The sequence below is a fragment of the Pan paniscus genome, chromosome 2 (genome assembly GCF_029289425.2).
Source record: "Pan paniscus chromosome 2, NHGRI_mPanPan1-v2.0_pri, whole genome shotgun sequence".
Taxonomy (NCBI): domain Eukaryota; kingdom Metazoa; phylum Chordata; class Mammalia; order Primates; family Hominidae; genus Pan; species Pan paniscus.
The window spans coordinates 87,018,919-87,046,000 of record NC_085926.1 but is presented as its reverse complement, the minus strand read 5'-3'; the positions used below and the strand labels follow the sequence as shown (position 1 = coordinate 87,046,000).

General features: G+C 34.7%; 1 protein-coding gene across 1 annotated transcript in view; it reads left to right on the top strand.

The window, feature by feature from the left end:
• Nucleotides 1-27,082, top strand: part of VGLL3 (vestigial like family member 3) — a 127,837-nt gene that overhangs the window by 87,600 nt on the left and 13,155 nt on the right. The window contains exon 6 of the transcript XR_010111594.1: nucleotides 23,978-24,176. The gene's annotated coding sequence lies outside the window, so the exon portion shown is untranslated. The remainder of the gene's footprint in view (nucleotides 1-23,977; nucleotides 24,177-27,082) is intronic.

Sequence of the window (27,082 nt, the reverse complement as noted above, 5' to 3'; positions counted from 1 at the left end):
ACTCATGATTACTCACATTGTTTTTTCTTTATTCTAAAAGACAGATTTCAGATATGAAAGTGTATTTGAAATTACTTATTTTGACTATTTTAATTCATGTTTTAGGAAACTATATCCCAGAAGAGTTAGGCCACTTCCTTAAGATCATGCAACCTACTACTACAGTACCAGCAATATGAAGGTGATTGCTTTTTCTCCACATTTTAGAACTAACTAATTTTGCCCAATGCTTTGGCTTACTGGGTTTGAATGAAAAAATATAGACTCCTGAAGTGAGGAGATAAATTAGAAAGGGATGTGCAGTCCAGACAAATTATTATTTTGTGCCAGCAAAACTACACCCCTGCTTCAGCATCAGATATGAGAGTGAAAGTATTAGAGGTAGATTTCTTATTTATTTATTTATTTATTTATTTACTTATTTTGAGACAGAATCTTTCTCATCACCCAGGTTGGAGTGCAGTGGCACAATCTCGACTCACTGCAACCTCTGCCTCCTGGGTTCAAGCGATTCTCTTGCCTCAGCCTCCTGAGTAGCTGGGATTACAGGCGTGCTCCACTATGCCTGGCTAATTTTTGTATTTTTATTAAAGACAGGGTTTCACCATGTTGGCTAGGCTGGTCGCAAACTCCTGACCTGAGGTAATCCACCTGTTTCGGCCTCCCAAAGTGCTGGGATCACAGGCATGAGCTACCACGCCCAGCCTGGAGGTAGATTTTAACTCCCTCTGTCAGCTTCTGCTCAATACCCTTGTGCTGTGTACCAATTCATGACCTTTTGCAGTAGTCTTCAAAGAGAGACACTTCAAAGACAGTTCTTCGGTCTCTTCTTAAGTGGTGTCTTCTTTCGCATATGTGACCTAATGTTGCTTTGTTACCCCAGTCTTCATTTTGAGGGGATTGTTGTTGTATTACCACAACTAAGGTTCCAACGGTTTCTTTAACTATTGCTCCTAGCCACAGCCTGTTCTTATGTCAATTTCAACAGGGCTTTCATCCTGAGGGCTATGAGCAAGCATCCTGTTAGATTGTCAAATGAACTCCAGACTTCATTGTAAAAAATCCTTTCTTAGCAGGCCCTTCAAGCCTATAGTTAATTACCTTTTAAATCACATGATTTTAACATTGTAGGCCAACACTAAACATCTCATTTTATGAATTACAAACAATAAAACCTTTTTACGTTCCACATTGAAAATTAGCAACTCACATGCCTCTAAACTAGTAGTTCTCTAAGTGTGTTTTCTGAGACAGAAGCGCTAGGGTTACCTGGGCACTTGTCAGAAGTGAAAATTCTTGGGCCCACCTGGGAGTCACTACTGAGTGGTACTAAAATTTGAGAGCAACGGATCTAAACCATGATGTCTCACCTGTTTTCTTCCTCGAATATTCTGTACTACAATCACACAAGATGACACACTCATTTCCAAATATGCCACACACTTTCACACCTTTGCGCCTTTTCTCAAATTGTTTCTTCTGCCTCAATAGTCGTTTCCCCATTTTCAGATATTCACTGGTTCTTCTTCAAGTTACATCTAATGCCAGCTCCTCCCAGCTTTATCCAACTTGTATCATGTGCTCTTCTTTCTGTGCATTCAATGATTTTTGTACATTGAGCATACTTAGATGACTTGTACTTATGCCATGGTTTGTGTTAAGCTCTTTGTGTTCATGGCTATCTTCTAACATAGTAGATTGCAAGCTTTATTGAGTGCAAGCTCTATCTCTTTTTTTACTGTATATCTTTAGTCTTAGTTTCCTTGTTTATTAAATGGAGATAATATTTATCTTACTGGATTCTTTGAAAATGGAAATGTATAATTAATGCAGAATAGATACTAGTAGTAGCTAATATTATTAGCAGGTACTATGTAAGTGTTTGTTGAAGTAAATGGACTTTTAGGACTCTAGTTTGCACATAAAGTATCCTCACAAAAAGAGGAAGAAAATAAAAAAAGTGAAAGGAGTTTGTGCAAAAACTTTTTAAATAATAGAAGAAATTAGCCTTTTGTTACTATATTTACAATGTAATCTCAATATTAAATCTGTTTTAAATAGGATCTCTGCAACATGGTGCATTATATTTTTTACATATAAAGCATTATATTCTTTAGAGGTGTTAAGTAGAGTTGGGCATACCTGCACACAAGTCTTCACTCCTCAAAGATGGATGAAAGACAAAGTGTTTCTTTGCTAGATGTCAGTTTGTCTTAAATATATTTAGGCACGGTTAATTGCAGAAGCTGTTAGATTTCTTATTGTAGAAGACAGTGGAGCCAAAGGATCAGATCAACTAATGAGCTCAACCACAAAAGTTGATCAGGGGTTGAATTGAATTCAAATAGATAACAACATGTTACACAGCTTTGAGCTCACTTGAAGAATAGATGGTTGTGTGTATATACAGTTTTAATGTAAATAAAATATCTGAAGAAATAACTTATTCTTTGTTTCTAGTCCCTCTCTACAAATGGAACATGAAATTCTACTGTTTAGAAGCCAGGTTAAAAGTATATTTCTCAATGTAACAGATAGGGCTTATAGTCTCTAAAGCAATAAAAGTAGCAATTCATTATATATTTATGAAATGCTTATGGAAAGTTATCAAATTATTTTAAATGAATACATGTTAAAGGAGGGTGATAATGATGGCAACAATGATATTAATGTTAATAGTTCCATATACTAGGCCTTTTCTATTTTTCCAGTTTCTTTGCCAAGAACATCGCAAATAATAAGACTAATCTTTGCTTAATTATGCGTACAATGGTGAAAGGACAGTGTTATTTTTTCTTATTGTTTACACATAAGGAAATGAGGCTAAGAAACTGTGACTAACCCCAAATCACACATCCAGTAAGTGACAAGGATAGGTCAGAATTCAAACTCAAGTACAACAGACTTTGAAGTCTGTCAAATTTCAAAACTTCTTTGAAATTAGGCACAATAAATAACAATTTGATGATAAATTACTTATTTGAAAGCAGACTTAGGGATACAATTCAACATTTTTCTTCTTTATATAAATTTGGAGCTTTAATGAACAGTGAAATCCAGGTTCCTGTAGAAGTTTAGTGTGTAGCAAAACCTTCCTACATTTGAATCATGTCTTCACAATTTACTTGCTTTTGATCTTTGAAAAGTTAATTAAATTCTTGGTGTCAGTTTCTTATTTGTGAAATCGAGGTGATAATAGTATTTATCTCATATAGATTGCAGTAAAGTCTCTCTCTCTCCCTCCCCCATATATACAATAAAATTTGTTATTGTATTATTAATTGTGTTGTGGCTAATTATAAAAGCAGACACTAAGAGTGAAAAGTCTGTTGGAATAAATGTGCTGACTGAAAAAGGATCATTAATTTATTTTTAGTTATAATTCTCCAATAGCAAAGTAGATAGGTATATTTGAAACTAAAAATGGATTAACACTAAAATCAGTTAACATCAGTTTCCAAAAAATCCCTTACCTTCAAAAATATTACAGTACATTACTTTCATTATCAGAGCCCTAATGTGCTGTCTAATTTTGAGTATCTTGATCACTGAGCTGCGAAATACACAAAAAATTTTGCACCATTCCAATATAATTAGATAGCTGATTACACTAACAGACAATCACAGCTGCTGGAGCCCAGTAATACTTAAACATTGACGTCCTCAATTTCTTAATAGATAAAAAGAGTGCCTATATGTGGTGTTCATAAATTAGTTCCTTGCCACTTGCATTGCTAAATTTGATTTTATATTTCAAGACTGAATGTACTTTCGCAGCAAAAGAAATAGCATGTATTCTTTTAATTAACCATTGGAAAACAAAATCGGATATTATAACATTTGCTTTCTTTGTATACCATAATTGCTCATGATACTTAGATATTTTGGAGATTGTTGTTACTTAAGCATGAAAGCAGGTTTATCTTATCTCTGCAGCTGAAGTATCAATTAGAGGCAAAGTCAATGAGTGTGAAATTCCCCTACTCTTTCTTGTGTAGTCCTTGAACTCCTTGGAGCACTTTGTATTGTAACAACAGATGTGTGCTGTCCATTATGCACTGCTGTCTCATTTTATCTAATTGGTCCCGATATTGTAGCCATCAGATATGCTTCCTTTTATTGCCATCTGATCCCATTTACAATGAGGAACATCCATCATTTCTACATGAGAACATAAAACGTGTATCGTTTTAAGACTGGTTCTTTGGACAAGGTAGTTATTTCTCCGGTATATTGTCTTCCTGCTCTTCAGTCCTGTGGGTAAACATAAATCTATTTTCTTTGTTTGAGGAGTTTTCTTTAAGACATACACTATTGGCTCAGAATAGTTTCTACGTGTAGTAGATTATTCGGGAGTTAAAGATTTGCATATTTTGGTGAATGGATAATAAGCATTTATTATAAAGGCAAAAATTCAGACAAATATGCATAGAAGCACACATGAGCACAAACACACACACACATACACAGAAGATTATTGATGCCGGTTTGGGTACCTGAGACCATAGGCGATCTGGAATGATGGTTTTAGTTTAGTCATTTGATCTTATGACAGGTGCACACTTTCCTTCTTTATCTCTGTTATCTCTAAACCCTTCAAGGAAATTTCCCACTCACTATTCTTGAGTGTAGACATGGAAAATTCCAGAGATTCAAAAAGGAGCAAGGTACTGGGGGATAAGATTTTATCCAAATGAGGCAAACTCCAGAAAATCTTCAACTTTATATTTATAAGAAAAATCTGTTTATAAGGCTCTTTAGTTTATAATGTGGCTTTTAAAAAACAGTGTCTTACAGCTTTTGGTAATCACCATAAAGTTGTAAGTCAAGGAAAGTTGGACAGTTTCCATGAAGAAATTTGAACCCAAAATGGTTAAATACATGGCAACAGGTTACATAGCATTACATGGCTGAATCAATAAGCATCCAGGTCTCTGACTCTTAAATCAGTCATCTTCAAATTATACCACCAACAAATATCAACAGTTAAAATAAAGGAAGAATATTCTCTCTCTCTCGGTACCTGTAATATTGAAATAGGCATCCATGATCCTTCACTAAGGCCTTACTTCCTCATTGGTTTGGTTTCCCCCCAAAACATCTGGGATGGACTCAGTTTATTCATTTGTTCTCTAATTTACTCAACGAATATGTGAATGGATTACTATAGAAATCGTAATTTCTTTCTTTTCTTTTTTTTTTCTGAGACGGAGTCTCGCTCTGTCCCCAGGCTGGAGGGCAGTGGCGCGATCTCGGCTCACTGCAAGCTCCTCCTCTGGGGTTCGCGCCATTCTCCTGCCTCAGCCTCCCGAGTCGCTGGGACTACAGGCGCCCGCCACCACGCCCGGCTAATTTTTTGTATTTTTAGTAGAGACGGAGTTTCACCGTGTTAGCCAGGATGGTCTCCATCTCCTGACCTCGTGATCCGCCCGCCTCAGCCTTCGAAAGTGCTGGGATTACAGGCGTAAGCCACTGCGCCCAGTCAGAAATTGTAATTTCTATACACATTCAGGAATATCTTTTCATTTAAATTTTTGGATTTATTGACTTATAAGTCAATAAGCTACATGTTGATAAAATTAGTCAATTTATTTGCCCATCTATACAGTATAAACCAGAAATATGGGAACTAAAAGTATGATAATAGAATTGGGTTTAATACTGACTCCCCTAAATCAGTTGTTACATGTCTACAATAAATTTTGAGTTCTATAGTTATTTCTTTTGCTTTGGATATAATGATTACGCTGATGAATGTTCAACTTTGAAAATGGAAGCAACTTATGATAATAATGAAAATGTCAAAAATGTGAACATGGCAGTGCTTTGTCTCCTTTTTTATGGAGAACTATGTTGCAGTGATGCTGCTTTCCACAGGAAACAGTCTGTTCTATGGCCATGATGCGGCTCCTGAGATACAACCAGCTAAGAGCATCCAAATGGTATAATAGAAATACAATTATGGCTCTTAGAGAGTTTCTTCCGTCAGTATATCTGAATCATACCAATTGAAGAAGCAAAATGAGCACTTTTTCGGGTAATTTAAATACATGTGTTTTTTTCTCATTTGCAGACAATAATGGGTTCTGATTTGTTTTCTAGTTCAGTCTTTCTTTAGAATTTTTAGTGGTACATTGACATATTAATAAAAGTATGAAAAATAAAAGAAACTTCTCTTTGTCTGAAAAACTAGAATAACATAAACAACTTGACTTGTAACCAGGCACACCTATGTAAGCATTTTGGGAAGCAGGAGGACAAAATAAGACAAATCAAATAATTACTGTAAGGGAAACAGATCTGGTGCTTAAAAATGAACAAGTTCTGTCTTTTTTTTAGGTTTTTATATTTCACCATTAATAATGTGGAAAAGTTTTTAAATAATTTCATATTTAAAACATTAAAATAAATTATATTTTTGATATAAAATACTTTGAAAAATTGACGTTTCCAGCCATGTACGTTTTTAAACACAATTTTTACTTTTTTGAGAGAGGGTCTCACTCTGTCACCCAGGCTGGAGTGCAGTTGGCTCACTGCAACCTCTACCTCCCAGGCTCAGGTCATTCTCCTGCCTCAGCCTCCTGAGAAGCTGGGACTACAGGCGTGTGCCACTACTCCTGCCTAATTTTTGTATTTTTTTGTAGACACACGGTTTTGCCATGTTGCCCAGGCTGGTCTGGAACTCCTGGGCTCGAGCAATCCTCCCGCCTCAGCCTCCCAAGTAGTCGGAACTGCAGACGTGCATCACTATGCCCACCTTAGCCATGCACTTTTGATTCTAGACTTAGCTGAAGAACTTAACATGCTGAGGTAAAGACTCTAAATAGTCTGATATATATTAGAAAAATATACACACACAGAGACACACAGTGAGAAAAGAATGTGGTACACACACTACAATGCCAACAAAAAGTAGCTTTGCCAAAGACCGTAATAAAGGCAACAAGTTAGGATCTGTCATGTTTGGCCCCGCTATTAGTTGAATGAACTGGAACAAACTCTTTTAACATCTCCAGACATAATTAAATAGGAATGATAACCATAATACCTATATCTTAGGATTGTTGTGAGGTTTATGCACAATTTTCAAAATTGCTAAGTGGTACTTAATTTAATAGGAATAATTGTTTTAAGAAAAACTGCTGGCCGGGCGCGGTGGCTCACACCTGTAATCCCAGCACTTTGGGAGGCCGAGGTGGGAGGATCACCTGAGGTCGGGAGTTGGAGACCAGCCTGACCAACATGGAGAAACCCTGTCTCTACTAAAAATACAAAATTAGCTGGGCGTGGTGGCGCATGCCTATAATCCCAGCTACTCAGAAAGGCTGAGGCAGGAGAATCACTTGAACCTGGGAAGTGGAGGTTGTGGTGAGCCAAGATTGCACCATTGCACTCCAGCCTGGGCAAGCAACAAGAGCAAAACTCCGTCTCAAAAAAAAAAAAAAAAAAAAGGAAGAAGAAGAAAAACTGCTTATAATCATAGGCATACAATATAAAAACTATTAATGATACTTTATCAAAAGGAAAATTCAACACGAAAATTAACATTTTTACAAAGAGAAAAACTGAAAATGCAAACTTAAGTCTTTTGCAATTTAACCAAAGACTTCTAAGGTGTACTTACATTAAAAAAAAAAAACATAAAATAAAAATTACTAGAGCTTTTGGCACAATGGGAAACTGACATACCTACCAAAAAATCCTTGGATATTTGTGAAAGGAAAATATTTGCTGCCATATTCGATGAGTATATTCGTCACTCTAACAGTTTTAAAAATAACTTCTAAATGCTAAACTGGAAAAGTTAAGTACATTCAGCCATTCAGTCATTTTTCATTCAGCAAATATTTTTTAACTGCCTACTATGTGTCAGAAATTATGCTAGACTCAAGATGAAAAACATATGGTCTTAGCCTCAGGGAACGTCGTCACAAGGCACAGCCAACATAATGTCTCAAAAATTCTTGCTCTTTTACTTCCATACCTAGCACCAAATCTATCCATATAGATTATAACATTTATATTTATTGATTCACTGGCCAAACGCTAAAGCTAAACAATATCTGGAAAAAATGCTTCACTTCTGAGGAGATCATAAGGAAAACATATTATGAGATCTGGTAGTAATATTTTTCAAATAAAATTTTTTGAATTTATACTTTAATGAGAGTAAGCCTTGCATAGTCAGAGCAGAAAAAAATCATACAGCATAATAGTGATTTAAATAAAATATGTGAGTTATTTCCCACACACTATAAATTAGCAAACATATTTGGTTGATGTGTTAAATTTTTAATTCCACAAGAAAGGCTCTGTCTTACCAAGTCACAACAAACAGCTATCCTGAAATATTTTATCTTAATATTTCTATTTTATTTTCTTTGAGAAGTATTTCCATGGTCTATAGAGACTTGTTATTTTAAAACTTTTCTTAAAACTGAATAATTTTTTAAATCATTATAAAAATTCAAGAATGTGAATTTTGTTGAACCTGATAAACAGCTCTTCTGAAATTATAGTGTCAATTATATCTAAGAATATATATTTGATACATCCATGAAGTAAAAATTTACTTAAAGACTATGACTAGCTGTATGTATAAGAGAAACAATTACTGTTTTAACATTATACTTTCACTTTTCTTAGGCAGTGTATCAAAATACATGAAATGCTTCTGCCTTTTAAATATGTCCCTCTCTCTCACTTTCTGAGATATCTACTTGAGGTCACCAAAAGTAGAACATTACTTTAGAAAAAAAATAAATCCCAAAATGTAATTTGTCTCATTATGTCTTTCTAGACACTCCTAAGAATAAGGTAAAATTAGAAGAAAAATTATGTTTTAAAATGTAATAATAGTGACAATATTACCCCCAAACATTTGTATATATATGTATATATATTTGTATCTCCAAGTGGTAATCATAAGTTGTACATAAAAAGTGATCAAGGGATGTGTCAATTGCTAAAAAATGTTAGAATCAGATATTTCTACATGGTCTGAGGTGGTGAGTTCATAGGCCTGAACACTTGAAAACTCCAAATGACTCACACCAAGCAATTTTGAATATATAGGTTCTGCCGTGACTTATCTTAAGGCCACTGAGTCTTTACAAATAATTTCCTAAATTTATATAGAGAGCAAAAACAATATAGCAGTTAAAAAACAGGCAAAACAAACAGGCTGACTTCAAATCCTGATTCTGCCATTTACAAGCTTTGTGATCTTCTCTGGGACAGAATGTCCATGTAGAAATGGGTATGATTCTCTCTCCTTCAAAACCAGTATCTTTTTTTGTAGAAATGTAATGAAGATTAAATAACCCAATATACAAAGAAGCGCTAGAGAAACACTTGGATTTGAATTAGTGCTCAGGAAGCATTAGTTCTTATTTTTTAAAGCTCAGGAGTCCACAGCTATGAAAAGGACACCTGGTTTCTAGAAAATAAAATTAATAAATTTAAGTGAATATTCAGTGCTGTAAGTGTTGCCTGTGAATTGCTCAGTGGTATGAGTGCTTCCTACAAACATTATTTGTTATTAAGTAGTTTATAGTTAGGCTTCTATAATGCTAAAGGCACAGAAAATAAAGCATTCGAAAGAAGAAAAAAAATTAAACTTTCAGATATCCCCAAATATCTAGACCCAGATATTCCCACAACAGCAATATCAAACCATTTCTAGGTGATTATATGGATAGACATTTAAATGTTGGCATATAATTTTTATTACACTTTGAAAAAAGGAACTAAAGTAGCTATTAATTAAGTGCACAACTAATTTGAGACTATGAATGCCAAAAGGAAAATTGCCCACCAGACCCACCCATTTCAAAGAGAAGAGACTGTAATTCTGTCCTCATAACTTTCTGGCCAAGGTCAAACTTTAGAGACATATTTAAAGAGTGAATGAGACTATTTCATAAGATCAGCACAAGGTGAGTGGAAAGTAGTTTTCTTCTTAATTTATTTCCACTTGGCAATTTCTGAGTAGCTTCCGTTTGTTTAATGAGCAAGACTGCAAGAAGAATTTTTGTTTTCTAACTCATGCAGATGTTAAGAATTTAATTATTAGAATTTAGGTATTGAGAAATCTTATCTAATTAATATAGGGCGTAGTCGTACCTAGTGTCTGGGAGACATAGGTAAAAGAAAAGAAAAGTAAGTATCCAGTTGCACATAGCTATCCTCAAACTGGCATAAACAGAAAGAAGAATTCCTGTTAAAAGTCAAGTGAATTCTGGAATGTATAGTTCCTTGCTGTCCACACAGACCAGAAATTTGGATAATTCAAACAAACTGCTACAATGGATGCAATGCCATTCCTAGAATTTTACACGTTCTCATTTAAAGTGTCATAGTAAAATGTCGGCAATTTAAATATCATAGACAGCATTTTTCATAAAAAATAAAATTATCTTAAAATAATACCTCAGAGCTACTATTAGACACCAAATTAAAAGTTCTTATAGTTTCCCAAATTAAGAATTTTCATGGCTGTAGGAATTATTCTAAATGATATTATCTGTCATTTCAAAGTTGATCTAGTAAATGAATAACCACAGTTAAGGAGAATGCTAGAATGAGTTTGTTGCTACTGTGGCTGAAACTGATTGGGTGAATATTTCACTTGTAACTTAAAGGTACCGGCCAAAGGAAACATCAGAAGCAGAGGCCATAATGATTGGATTGACAGCACAGAGCTTTCAAAATTTATTCTCAAGTAGACACAAAATTGCCTTTGAGTTAAATAGGGACAGGTGAAACAATCTCCATCATAATGTTGGCATTGCACAAATACCTGTTTTAATGGTTTTCAGTGGGAATTTAAACATACAGGAGATCATTATGTTGTAGTTAGTTGCTGTTATACCCTTTATGTAAGAATTAAAAGATGCTAAAATAAATATACTTTTTAAATGGACAACCAAAAGTTGTATGTATTTATTGTGTACAACATGATGTTTGGAATAATGGATAAATTGTGGAATGGCCAAAATCGAGCTAATTAACATATGTATTACCTCACATACTTATTGTTTTGTGGTAAGAACATTTAAAATACATTCTCTTAGCAATTTTTAAGACTATAACATATTAACTGTAAGCTATTAATTATAGCCACTATGTTGTATAAAATAAATATTGAGATAAAAATAAGCCATCGAATGAAATCCTTTCTATAAGACAAATACCAACAGTGAATTAGCTTTTCCTGCATTTTGGACTTGGGTTATCACCTAGAACATGCAAATAAACAAGTTTCTCTGGCTGGATTTTAATTTAGGAGTTCTACAGTACAAAATTGGAGAAATGACATATTCTATTGATAGCTATATAATTTTAGGTTTACTATGCACCCAAACACACACACGTAACAGAGTCTATAGAACCATCCAAGAACCTTAGGCAAATTCGCTTTCTGGTCACTGTATTTCAATACGTTTTGTAAGTTTTTATATGAATAGTATGGCCAATTAAAGATGGTCACCATCTCTTTGCCTTTACTTCCATGAAAACAAGGAGTCCATGTCACCCTTCTTCATTGGGTGAGCTCCGTGACTGCTTTACTCAATAACATAAGCCAAAATGATGTTGTGACAGATGTTAGGGCTGTGCCTTAAGAGACTGGGAGCGTCCATGTTTCTTCTCTAGGAGTACTCCCTCTGGCATCCCTGAACAACCACGTTAGAATTCTGATGACTGGAAGACTGCTATACTGGAGCTGCACATATAAGCGCCCTGATTGACAACACCTGGCCAAACTTGGTCTCTCAGTCTTCTCCACCAAGGACTCAATGTGTGAGAGAAGCCGCCTTGGACCCTTACACCAACCTATGCGCTGCTGAATATCAGAATGGCCTTAGTCAAAACCATGTGTAACAAAATAGGAAGCCAAGCTCTGGCTCAATTCTTGACCCATAAGACCTTGAGATACTACAAATTAAAAACGGCTCTAAATATCGCCTACTGATTTACTTAAATCCATGTTTTCTTCACAAATGAAGCCAATAAAAGCATCTCTGTCAACCTCAGCTGTGCATAGCTGAGAGACCTGATTTGGTTTCCTGTGATAAATAGAACAGGATTGCTTCAATTATATCCTACAGTTTTTTGTTGTTTCTCCTCAATTTCAGAATGATAAAAATATTAAAGGATTCTCAATAAATAAATAAATAAATAAATAAATAAATAAATAAATAAAGAGACTGGACTCTGCTCAAATGTCACTGCCTCAGAAAGGCCTTCCCTGACTAACCGACTTCAAATAGCACATCCTTCATTGATACCCTTACTCCGCTTATTGTCTCTTCACTGTATTTATTACTATTGACATGACATTAAATGAGTAATGTCCACCTCCACTTTTGCATATCCCTTCCCTGAAAGTAGTTTCTCTATTTTGTTTACTGTATAGAATAGTGACTGGCACATAGTAGCCTTAATATATATTTGTTGAATAAGTAAAACTTGGCCTTCAGATATTTTGCCTGTAAATTACAAACTTTGCTTTTACAAATGAAAATACAGGTCATCCCAATAATTTTAAAGAGAACATTATTCTGACATTGTCTAAAAATAGAAACTTACAGTTTCCAGGAAATGATAAATATATTCATTTATCAATGTTTTTGTTTTGCGGGATGATTATAACAAATATTTACTTAATATTCATTTGAATAATGAAAACCCACTTAAAATCTAACCTGCATTTAAATAATCATTCAACATTAAAATGTGGTTCTTTCCAGAGTTAATAATCAGCTAAACATTTTTCCTTGTCTTCCCTTGATTTATGTTTAATTTACATGACAGTGAATTGTATATGAAATACTAGCACCCATATTTTGTGTGATAATCTGTATAAGTCATGATCATGAGGGTGTTAAGACATTTATTTTAGCACATGTGAGTTTATAACACCATTGAAAGGTTATGTTGATACAACTAATTGTACTATTTGACAAAGAGTGGAAAAAAATCCAGAAGACCTTTAAGTAAAAGAGAAATTAACTTTAAAGTGGCACAATATATAGTGGTTCCTTATTTGGTTTAAATGAACACACTATTATCAATCTATTCATATAGTCTCAGTGTGGCACCATTTCCTTATTAAAGCTCTATGCAGAAGGAGTGGAGCTACTTTGTATGCTTATTCTTTGTTCTTCTACCACTTTCTCTTTCCCATGTTTACATTACAAGGGAGAAGTTAAGAAAATAAAAGAAGCCAACTGGGAAAGGCCACATAGCAGATTTGAGGCTTTGGGAGTAGGAGCAAGGAGCACAAATTCTCCAGGCATGCTGCTTGCATGCCTAACAATACATTTCGCTTTAAAATTCAGTTAAATGACATGAGAAGCTGCATCATTATTTTCCTGAATTAATTTCTCTTTCCCATGCAACAGTAACTGTTCTTCTTATCAACCACTTTCATAATGGGGAGTAAACAACCACCTCAGCAACATATATTATTAAGATTCTTCCTTTTTCAGGCCAGCTGTCCCTGCAATTATATTTTACAAATACAATTCTACACAGCTCCTCTCAGTTGAACACAATAATGTAATTTTACTGAATGACTCTGCAGAAAGCCTAATTATTTCTTGAAGCAGGGCTCCTGATGTTATTTTGCATTTAATTCACGACCACATGCTGTAGGTTATTATCTGTGCAGCAACCAATTGAAATATTTTCTGAAAAGTATTTCACATACTTTTTAACCTGCGACTTTTAAAAACAATTGTACTTTGCTTCTCAAACACACTAGAAGAACTCAAATCTAATAAAGAATAAATTATCAACTTCATATACATTGAATTAGATCTGTTTTTTATTCAAAAACATGTACTAATTCTATTATTGTTGAATAATAATGCATCTGTGTCATCCAGACAATTGTTTACATAATTTATAGCAATAAAAAATAAAAACTTGTAAATTAATAACATGTTATAGATATCTGTGTCAGTGACTGGGAAGGGTGTTATTCATTCATGGAATCTTTTCAAAAAACACTAACTAAATATTCTTTCTTCCTTCTGAGTCTTTGAGCCTGTATAGATTTCTTTGTGAAATCCATCATATGCCAGCTTAAACTGCTTTTTAACAGACATACATACGTTTATGCATATTATTATCTGTCATTTAAAATTATATTGATACGAAAAAGATACCACAAAAAAGATAGTAGTCAACATATGGTCAGTGCTTAATACGTACCAGGAATATACTACCCTTTAGGTACAGGATCACTCTAAATCTTCACAATAGTCCTAAGTAAAATCTCATTTTACAGATAAGAATTTCAAAACTTAGACTGAGTAGCTTACAAAAGGATGAACAGGTAGTAAATGGAGAACACAGAATTTTATTCAAGAGATCTAATATCACAGGTCTAGTTCATAACACTGTACATACTGACATATATTTGTCTTAAGTTTTCAATTGCTGAGACACTGCATGTGTGTGTATGTGTGTGCATGTGTTTATTCTCCTTCAAGATGTGTAGATACTTTTGAAAGGAATGTAAGGATAACATTAAAATATTCCATATGGATTTTATAAAATGTATATTTTCTATATGACTTATTTACCTGAGGAAATTAACTGTAGTGCATTATTTTCCTATAGATGGCAATACAGACAATTCACTCTGATATAGTACTTAGTTACTTTTTGAGGAAAAAATTTTCTGCTCAAGATTGAAGATGAAAATTATATTTAGAGTCAGAATAAAAGAGAAGTAAAATTACGAATAAAAGTGTAATGGTAAACTTGAAATATGAACATATTTCATAGAAAAAAATCAAAGTATCATATACTTTTCAAATAGTTCTGGAACCCCAGCAAACCATCTCTAAAATCTAGGCTTATTCTCTTGTTACAGAGGTACATTTGTTGGAATGGCATTATAATACACCTACAAACCTCACAAATTCTACTACAGAGGCTTGTCTGTAAGAATAATTAGCTATTAGTCAACCTTGTGTGCAAAAATATATTATTTATTTATATTACACACTGAATTTGTCCATGTGATGATTGGAAGTGTAATTCCAAATCAAGAAGATGGAAAAATACCCATGTTAATGAAGTTCACAGAGAAAATACTCTGTTACATAGAAATAAGTTATAAGTCATTTTCTTAGTATGCAAATGATGAAAGTCGAATATTGTTGTAAGTTTGTTACATTGCATATGGAGATCTCATGAACACTTTTTAACTTACCCATAAGAACCTTAGGAAATATTATTGCTGTGCTGAAATATTAACTGCATAAATAATATATGTCAATGAAACATATGATAGCAGTGTAAAATAAATCATGAGATCAATTCTGCAAAAAAAGAAAAGTCAAAAGCGAGGATATGTGATTTCAGTAAGTACCCTCAGACTGCAATGCTGTTAACATGATTAATATAGTTATTTACATGCTTCATCCAGGTGGATAAAATGATTACAATTGATGAGGTCATAAAACATGAATATTTAAGATGCATTTTCTTATGGGAAGACTTACATTGTTAAAGATGCGAGTGTAGGAAGAGACATCCTGTGAATAATATGGAAACTTCTTTTTAGGTTTTATAAATTTTAATTTTTTTTAAGTATTAGGAAGAAATAAATTGGATTCAGCAACATAACTTTTAATACCTAGTAACTTAATATATAATTTAGAATTAGATCACAGAGTGATTCTAAATGTAAGAGGCTAATACTTTGTCAACATTATACTTATAGGAAAATCTTAGAATGGTCTTTTGGGTTGAAATCATAGAATGGCCTTATGGGTTGTTTGTATGGCTTTACAGTGAATCAATTATTCAGATTACATTTTGGCAAATACAATTAATTGTATAGTGGCAGGACATTACTTTAACTGAAAATATTACATTTCTACCAATGAGATGCTGTTGTCAAAGATACTGTACCTGGCCAAACTTCAGTCAAGTTCCCCTAAGCCCTCCACTCAAGTAGCTCAAACTTGGGCTTTGGTCTTAGTTCTTGTAGAGTCTAATCAACCTTAATATCTGGACAATTTCCTCCTTTCTACCATCCCCTTCATGATGTCTGATTACCTTTAGCAAGAATCTTGGCAGGTAAGTTTAGCAGAGAATTACCTTACTCTCTTAGTAATTTTCCATCCACCAATCTTTTCACCCTACTTCTTAGCTGTAAATACTTATGTGGTATTCAGAATTGAGCCTAATTTCTTCCCCCTACTGTAAAATCCCACTGCAGTAATCCCTTGTATTCCCCTAGATTCTTCCTTACCATCTTTAACAAGTGTCATGAACATTTTTTTCCTTAATGCTATATACATCAGTTCTCAGTCATAAATCTGGCATGATAATTTTGTTACACATTAAAAACTGCAGCCAATCAAGTAACTGGCGTAATATCATAAAAGAAAATGCTTGAGTGTTGAATCACTAGGTTAAATTAAAGGCATGCATTGAACCTAACAACCTAAAACTTAGAATAAGAACTATTTAAGAGTTCATTAAAAATTCATCAAAAAAGTGAATTTAGATTATGTCACAAAGAAAACCTCAATGTATTTCTCAAAGAAGAAATTTTAAAGTTCTCATTTTTTTAATCAACAAAATAGAAGTTAATAGCAAAAGTGAACAACTAGGACACACCTTAGGTGTGATTTAAGGTGTGTCCAAGAATATATCCAGAGGCACAAGCATAGTTTTAAACATTTTAATAATTAAAACTTATTTAAAACTTAAATTTAAAAATTATAGATTAACATTTGGGTATATGCTCAGTAATGGGATTGCTGGGTCAAATTGTATTTCTAGTTCTAGATCCCTGAGGAATAGCCACACTGTCTTCCACAATAGTTGAAATAAGTTACACTCCCACCAACAGTGTAAAAGCATTCCGATTTCTCCACATCCTCTCCAGCATCTGTTGTTTCCTAACTTTTTAACGATTGCCATTCTGATTGGCATGAGATGGTATCTCATTGTGGTTTTGATTTGCATTTCTCTAATGAACAGTGATGATGAGATTTTTTCATGTTTGTGGGCTGCATAAATGTCTTCTTTTGAGAAGTGTCTGTTCATATCCTTCGCCCACATTTTGTTGGGGGGCTTTGGTTTCATTGTCTATAAAATGTCCCGACTATGTTTCACATATACCCTCATTAAAGTACCTACTGATTTCAAAAAATAAATAAATAAATATAAAAATTGAGACTGATAAATGCCAAAAAAAATTATAGATTAACAAAGCAGAATGAAACTAAATTAAATAAACCTTTTCATCAATTGGCCAAAGAACAATGTCAACTTAAAAGAAATAGAAAAGTAATTTCAAAAAAATTTAAGCAAAACTTAATTATTAAAAAAGTTTAATTCATAAGTTTCAACAAAATTTGGATGAAAAATAATGAAATATATAAAAATTCTCCCAATCTAATCTAAGTTTATATCCATCATAGAAATATTGATTTCTTTCTTTCTTTCTTTATTATTCTTTAATTTCTGGGATACATGAGCAGATTTGTTGTGTAGGTATACATGTGTCATGGTGGTTTGCTGCACCCATTAACCCGTCATCTAGGTTTTAAGCCCACCATGCATTAGGTATTTGTCCTAATGCTCTACCTCCCCTTGCCCCCCACCCTCCGACAGGCCCCAGTGTGTGACGTTCCCCTCCCTGTGTCCATGTGTTATTGTTCATCTCCCACCTATGAGGGAGAATATGTGGGTTTGGTTTTCTGTTTCTGTGTTATTTTGCTGAGAATGATGGTTTCCAGCTTCATCCATGTCCCTGCAAAGGACATAAATTCATTCTTTTCGATGGCTGCATAGTATTCCATGGTGTATATGTGCCACAAGAAATATTGATTTCTAAGATATATTTTGATCTTTCAAATACCTCCAGCTTTACTCACAGTCAGCAACCAGCACCAACAGCCATGTGAGTGACACCATTCTGGAAGTAATTTTTTTAGCCAGGTTAATTTAGCTAATGCATGTTCATGTACAAAATAAACTATACCAAACAGGTCCTTCCTAAACTGTAGTAGTGTAAACAAATTAACGTCTGTTGTTTCTTAAACCAACTGAATGTTGAGAATGAACTGCTATATAGCAATAGATCATAATTAAAAGAGTTATTCTTGGCCGGGCGCGGTGGCTCACGCCTGTAATCCCAGCACTTTGGGAGGCCGAGGCGGGCGGATCACGAGGTCAGGAGATCGAGACCATCCTGGCTAACACGGTGAAACCCCGTCTCTACTAAAAATACAAAAAATTAGCCGGGCGTGGTAGCGGGCGCCTGTAGTCCCAGCTACTCGGGAGGCTGAGGCAGGAGAATGGCGTGAACCCGGGAGGCGGAGCTTGCAGTGAGCCGAGATCGCGCCACTGCACTCCAGCCTGGGCGACAGAGCGAGACTCCGTCTCAAAAAAAAAAAAAAAAAAAAAAAAAAAAAAAAAAAAAAAAAAGAGTTATTCTTTTGGAAGCTCTTTGTAATTTATTATTTTTTTGATTTTTTTCAATTGATTTTCAATTTTGGCTCTTAAATTCAATAATTATTGAAATATTATATATAATGAGTGAAAACAAATATTCCAACAATTGGAAAATACTTCAATATATTTTGTTCATATTTATTTATAAACTTTAAAATAATAAGTTTAAAGATATTCAACAATACAGGAAAGAGGCTTATGACTTTGTGTTAAAAATCTTCATTTTACTTTCTTGGACACTTGATAAACTAGCCAATACTATCTAAATTCAAAATTTATCCTACATTTATTTTGCACTTAATCAGCTAAACCTTAGTGGAGAAAACAAGCCCCCTGATTGTTCTCACTTTAAATTCATGATTATTAGCCTTGATCTTTCTGAACCTATCCTATCCTATCTCTAGTGGATTCATATCTAAGGGATTATTTCAGGCTGTCACTAATCATGACCAGCTACCTATCCTTGCCTGCCCTCACATGCTCTGCACCCTTGCATATCATTACAGTTCAACTCTTCATGTACTGATGACAGGATGCCCCATTCTCTTTTCTTCTCATCGGCATCACAGTTCTCTCCCTTTTCTTACATCATCAAGTTTTTATTCCCCTTTGGATCATTTCAATTAGCATTTAGGCCAGATATTATTTTTCTCATTTTAAAAGAAAAAAATCATTATTTTGGCTCAATTTCTTACCTCCTTCTGACACACCATTTGCTTTTATTTCTTTAGTTTCCTCATTCAAAACTCCAGGAAAGACTAGCTTATACACTCTCCAGTTCTTATCCCCTTTTTTCTTAATTCCACTCCAGTTGGTTTTTCTTTTCCAATACTCCATAGAAGCTGCTTTTATCAAGATTACCAATGTCCTCCCCATTGTATTTATTTATTTATATTTATTAGTTTTTTTTATTTCCATAGATTATTGGAGAACAGGTTGTGTTTTGCTATATGAGTAAGTTCTTTAGTGGTGATTTTGAGATTTTGGTGCATCGTGCATTCAGTGAACAGAGAACACTTCTACACTGCTGGTGGGAATGTAAACTAGTACAATCACTATGGAAAACAGTTTGGAGATTCCTTAAATAACTAAAAGTGGAACTACCACTTGATCCAGCAATCCCCCTACTGGGTATCTACCCAGAGGAAAAGAAGTCATTATACGAAAAAGATACTTGCACACGCATGTGTATAGCAGCACAATTCGCAATTGCAAAAATGTGGAACCAAACCAAATGCCCGTCCATCTACAAGTGGATAGAGAAACTGTCCTCCTCATTTTAAATCCAACAGTCTGTTCCCACTCGTTGCCTCACTTGGTCTATCAGCACTATTTAACGAAGCTGAAACTATCTCTTCTAGTCGTACAATTTAGAAAAAAATTTTTTACTTGGTTTTCCAAACTCACTCTTTTTTTCTCCTCTCTCACTAGTTGCTTCTTCTCTGTCAGATTTGCCAGCCCTTCCTTTTCTTTTCATGCTTTTAATATTGAAGTGCTTCAGGGCTCATCCCTGGTGTCTTCTGTTTTCTAGCCACACTGATGTCTTTCTGCTTTATGTGGCCGCATGGTCTTAAATACGTTTGACTCCCAAATGTAGTAAAGCTGGACAAGACTTCTCTTCTGAACTGCACAACTCAATATCTGGCTCCCTGCTTAACATATTTCCACTTGAGGGTTTCATACACATCTCAAACTTAGCATGTCCAAATCTGGATTCTTGATCTCTCCATCAATAGACTTTTTTTTAAAATCTCTGAATACAGAGTTTATGGTTTCTGCCTTCCGTTGCTCTGAAACAGAATTGTTATCCATGCACATTGATTACAGTAACTAAACAAAAGAATAAATAAATACATGCAGCAAACTTTGAGAGCACATACTCATGTATACAAATATGAAACTGAAATGCAATATATCAATATCTGATACTAATCTTCAGCGGTGGAGGGAGAATATGTGGGAATTTTCCATGATGGTTATGTATTAGTGTTATAGCTAGAGAAAATAATTAAGTGCTAAGTACAATTTTTTAGATTTTAAGACACACAAAGAATAAGATTGTATAAATAAGAGAAAATACTGCCACTCGCAGAATTAAATAATTACAATTTATGATTATATTTATTGGGTCATCAGGTAACATTTCCTTCTGCTTCATCAAAAAAGTCATTTCAAGGAAAAGTAATAATATTAAATGAATTTGAGATGGCTTTTTCTCATATTTATGACAAATATAGGAAATGATTTTATCTTGTTGATTTCTACATCTATAATCTAGGAAAGTAACTGGCATGTGGTAATAACTATTTTTCATAACTTCAAATGCTATTTCTATCTTATTAGATACAATTATTTAGAAGTAATTGATGCTAAACATTCTAAATTCTTATATACCCTGGGGGCCTCTCCTATCAATACTTAATAACACATTTCAAATTATCAAATTGTGTTTCTGTTAAAACAATATAATCTAGATATTTGACCTATTGAAATCTTTACGCAAAATGATGTGGGCAGAATGAAATACTTTTCAAGTTGAAAATATGAGCATTTTAGCCACGGACCAGACAAGGGAGTTATTAGCTTTCATTTTCTTCTGAGTTACATCTACTTTGTGTCTGTGATCATGGAATTGCCCAATGGATACTTGAAACTAATGTGCTAAGGGACTCTAAAATTATAGGCTAGGCTGCATTAAAAGCAACTCTTAGTGCTTTAAAAATTGCATGTCATCCACATTCCTCATGAAAATGAACATTGAAATGTTCTTATAAAAATACATCTGGTAACATGCACTCATGTATGCCTAAATTAGGTTTAAAGTCACTTGAATTTTCCCTGTTTTTAACAAAAGTTTTGGGGCTTCATGCTTTTGGTTTATTGGTGTACAATTTGCACTATATGCCTGCAAAACTAAATTTTTATTTATTTGTTTATTTTTTTAATTTTAAAAGTTTCTTTTGGAGAATAGTGGTTATGAGTTTGAACTCTGATTTTGGACTGACTGTGAGACATTAGTTATTAAAACCTCCTGTGACTCAATTTCCTCTTTGTAAAATGGACATTAAAATAGCACCTAACTCATTGTTGCTATAATATTTTGAGGATTAAATGAAATAATGCATGTAAAGTTGTAGAACATTTTCTGATGCATATTTCTAACAACTATGACATAGCAATGAATATATACCTATATAAGGATTTGCTATGTCTGCATATGCATACATATTAGTTTACTTAGGCTGCCATTAAAAAGTACCAAGACTGAGTGTCTTAAACAACAGAAATTTATTTTTTCACAGTTCTACACGCTGAGAAGTCCAAGGTCAAGGTGTCAGGGGGATTGGTTGCTTCTGAGGTCTCTCTCCTTGGCTTGTAGTTGGTTGCCCTCCACTATGTGCTCACATGGTCATTCCTCTGTGCACATGCATCCCTGGTGTTTCTTGCATGTGTCCAGATTTCCTCTTTCTACAGACACAAATCATATTGGATTAGGACTCAACCTGTCTCATCTTAACTTAGTCACTTTTTGTATGGCCCTATCTTCAAATTCAGTCATATTCTGAGGGATTGGGGTTTAAGACTTCAACATATACACTTTTGGAGAACAATTTGGGAGGCTGAGATGGGAGGATTGTTTAAGCCCAAGATTTCAGGACCAGCCTGTTTAACACAGTGAGTTCCTGTCTACTATGGTTTGGATCTGTGTCCCAATCCAAATCTTATGTAAAACTGTAATTCCCGATGTTGGAAGTGTGGCTTGGTGAGAGGTGATTGGGTCATGGGAGCAGTTTCTTATGGTTTAACACCATCCCCTTGGTGCTGTCATCAATAGTGAGTTCTCATGAGATCTGATTGTTTAAAAGTGTGCAGTGCCTGCCCCTCTCTTTTCCTCCTGCTTTGGCCATGTGAGATGACTCATTCTCCCTTTGCTTTCTGCCATGATTGGAAGCTGCCTGAGGCCTCCCCAAAAGCAGAAGCTGCTATGTTTCCTGTATAGCCTGCAAAACCATGAGCCAATTAAAACTTTTTTATCTATAAATTACACAGCCTCAATTATTTCTTTATAGAAATACAAGATTGGACTAATACACCATCTCTACAAAAAAATAAAAAAAACAATAGCCAAGCGTGGTGGTGCATGCCTATAGTCCTAGCTATTCAGGAGGCTGAGGACTTAAGTCCAGGAAATTGTGGCTGCAGTGAGCTGTAATCGCACCACTGCGCTCCAGCCTGGGTAACAGAGCGAGACCCTGTGTCCAAAAACAAAACAAACAAACAAAAACATTGTCAAACATTTCTGAAAAATGAGAATTGCTCATACAATTTTGTTGAAGCTCCAGTGTAATAAAGTGAGGGGTAGACTTGGGTTTCATTGCCCTGTCTCTACCATTGGTTTTTCCTCCCATTTGTGCACATTCTTAAAGTAGACTAACATATAAATAGAATTAATACTATGGCTTTTTTTAAGTGTTTAAATGTTGTTTTTTTAAGTGTTTGTTTAGGGTATAAAAGTAGGACTAATAAATTATTCTACTTTTTAAGTGGACTGTAAATGCAACATGATTTTCAAAACAACACTGATTTCAACAAATAAGTACTGTCATCTCAATGGACTCATTTGGTAGGAACTGGTTTGTATGCCAATATGTGGTGTGATCTAAATGAATGCTCTCCTAAAAATATAAATTATTTTACTTGCTATTAAGCCTTTTTCCTCTCCTGTGATAACACCCATGAAGCTACGGTGAAAGATATCTTATAATTCAACATAATAACAATTATTTTTAAGGGAAGATAACAAAAATTTCTTTTATTCCCACATTGTTATTATATTTCCCTTTTGGTTAACATTCCCTCTTCAGATATCCTTTTTACAATGAAAACACAGTAGCCTCTCTGCTGTATCTCTTTGCCAACAAGCTACTACAAGATTCCAAAACCTGTGGCAATTTGACATTTTGTTAATATATGACTTTGTATTATGCAACCAGAAAAAAAAATACTTAAAACAATGAGAGAGGAAGAGAGCACGCTCCCAGGTAACCACTCAAGTTAAATATCTGAGCAATATTCTCACTTAAATTTCATTATTTATGTCCTGCTCTAGGTGGTATTTTGGAGTTTAGAAAATCATAAGGATATTTTATATCTGGGTTACACTGTACTCCAAGGACATATACATTTAAGTTTACAATTGTATCAGATTCGTTTCTTCTAGGATCTTGGAGATGGGGCAGCAAAAGAGTTATGGCTTATCTAGGAGGGATGGGATTTACAGATCACAAAAGCCACAAGTAGAGAAATATTGGAGGCACAGGTGGAACATCTCCTTTTACACTGAATAATGCTTGCTCCCTTCCCATAATTAATCAATTACAAAATATAAAGAAAAAACTTTTTTTTCCTGTTTGAGTTTTGAATTGTTTATATTTCAATACAAAGATACAGCAGCTCAACTCCTTCTTTTTTTTTTTAACAGCTTAAACTTTTCCTTATAGTTGTCTGGGAAGCAGAATTAAAGTTGTGTGGCCCCTGAGAGATAAGGGGACTTGGATAGGGGATGAGATTGTGGTAGGAAGATAATAATAAGGCTACATATCAAGAGACTGCACCTGTTGTCCTTAAGCATGTAACCTGAATGAGTGGCCCTAGCTTCCATGGAAACACCTGAACCTCAGGTAAGTGTCGACATACTGCTTGGTCTACATGATACACTGTCACATGGAAAGCATGGCTCTGTCCAGCCTAGGACAAGGGCAGTCTCATGGACTGGGTCCGCTCATCAAACAGTGAGAGGCTCAGAAGTATAGCAGAGTAGGAAAAACATGATGCCGCTGGTGACCTGAAAAAGGGGAATCTCTAAGGCAGTAAAGAGAGTAATCTTCCCTGAAATACCCAAACAAAGAACTTGAAAATAGCATGTCTTTACTTAGGAGGTTAGGAGTAAAAGCTTTTTGAGAGGTAGATTCTTAGCACCATCAGCCAGTCCAGATCATCGACGGGTGACTCAACATATTTATCTTAGTTTTGGCTTCCATAGTAAACTACCATAAATGGTGCAGTTTAAACAACACATATGTATTTCTCACAGTCTAGAAGCTGTGAATTTGAAGATCAAGGTGGCAGCAGATGCAGTGTCTGGTGAGGGCCCGCTTCTTGATTTGTAGCCAGCTCCCCGTTCCTTGTAGCCTCACATGGTGGAGAGCAGGGAGAGGAAGCAGACTCTCTTGTGTCTCTTTTTATAAGAGCACTAATTTCACCATGAGGACTCCACCCTCATGACCTAATCACCCCCAAAAGCCCTATCTCCAAATACTATGGCATCGGGAATTAAGCTCCAACATATGAATTGGGGCAGAGTGGGAGGCTGGAAACAAACCTTCCGTCATTAGCAATTCTTTGTATCATACTACAATATGATAACTTATTGTAGTAAGTTAACTTCTGTCATTGCCCCTTCTCCCTTGCTTTCTTCTTCCACTATCCCAGAGCTACATTTTCCACTGCACCCTTGTAGTCTCTTCCTTATTTTTCTGCAACATAATACCATATGTAATTTTTTAGAACAATTTTCTTCACAAAAACTTTATTAATCATTCAACCTCAGAGATATTTCAAGGCCAGGCATGGTGGCTCATTCTTGTAATCCCAGCACTTTGGGAGGCTGAAGCAAGAGGATCACCTGTCAGGAGTTTGAGACCAGCCTGGCCAACCTGGTGAAACCCCTTCTCTACTAAAAATACAAAAGTTAGCCAGGCATTGTAGCGCACACCTGTAGTCCCAACTATTCGGGAGAATCGCTTGAACCTGGGAAGCGAAACTCAGGCTAAATTAAAAAAAAAAAAAGATATTTCAAACATTCAATTTCCAGTAGTACTTATATTTGTATAAAACAATCTATTAATTGATAATGTATTGTCTTAAAATTTAGAGGAACATTTATCTTGCCTTTCTAATTAGATTGTGCAGGTGTCTTTTTTTTTTTTTTCCTCTAGTATTCCCTACAATGCCTACAATGTATGAAATGACTATCGGTTGACTTGATTTTACTAGCACAACACTCACACAGCCCTGGTTCCTGTGTTAATAAGAAAAATGAGCTTAAATAGAAATATACATTTTAGCCCACCTCAATAGGCAGTGTTTAGCTGTTAGGTGAGTTTCCATATTTTAGAGATGTATTGAGATATTCAAAATGCAGTCTAAATCAACATTTTAGATTTATATCAGATGAAGTGCACTCCAATCAAATTAATAATCGATAGCTGTGGTCCAGGTCTGAAACTGAATGCAAAGCAAATTTGAAAAATTTTCTGATCAGTATCCAATCTGTAAAATGACTGTCACTATTCCTCAACAAAGGAGCAAATAGATTATAATATCTTATAAAGATTTTATTATTACTTTTCTTTTTAAACTGAGAGATGCATTGCTTAGATTCTGAGGGCTGGGGGAAAGTCACATTTGTTGGAACTGAACCATGTGTCACAGCTTCAATTTAAATTAGGAGGGAAATTGAAAGGGCCCCCATGTGAAAGCTATGTTCAACTTGTTAGTTAACAAATAAATGAATGCCAAGTCAACATTCTAAAGCATTTTATTTCTACAATGCTTGGTTATTAGTGGAATTCAGATTATTTAAACAACCACTGCAATGTTTTGCTCCTTGTTCCCCTGGATCTGTCTCCTTTTATTCCTTCCCTTTCTCCACACACAAATATCCACCATGCCTCAGTTTTTAAATGCTTCTTCTCCTTACTGTGAAATCTGTCTTGAAGAATATTGTCACAGCAGAGCAGGAGAAGGTCTTAATCCAAGCCCTGAGAGACACATTTGAAAGGGCCGTGCAAGAGAATTTGGTGACCGTTTAATGTTTTAATCCCCTTTACTTTTGTTAGAATAATTAACATAAAGAGAAAGGTAACTACCATGAGCAAATAAATCTTATTACAGTGAAATGCAGACAAATGCGCAGACACACATCCATCCGTCATAGCATGACCTTCCATTGACTTGTTCTCTAATAAAAAACATGGCCAAAAATATCCATATTTTTTTACCCATCTGATTTATGAAGGATACAGTGATTATTTTCTGTTGAAGAAATTCACTAGTCACATCAGGAATATAATGCTCAGAGAGAAAGAGAACAGAGTAGTGACTAAGACCATGGCCTCTGGAGTAAAAATACTGATTATAAATTCTGACCCTGACCCTTACTAACCATGCAACTTTGGACAAGTTACCTAATACTTTTTGCTTCAGTTTCATCATCTGTAACATGAAAACAATACTACCTCCCACATGAGGATGTGGTGAAAATTAATGTACATATGTCTACACACAGAAGACCTAGACTAATATCCGGTCCATAGGAAACACTATACTATATAAAGAGTAGTTGTTCTTATTGGTGTGGGAAGGTAGCATTTTCCATTATGATCTCTTTTGTAGTATTTGAATTTATAACTTTGTGAAGGCATTATTTTATTCATTTACCAAAGAAAACATAAACACAAAACTATGTTTATTTAGGCTCAGTTACAAATGTTTAAAAAGTTTGAGATTGCTTATTGTTTATTAA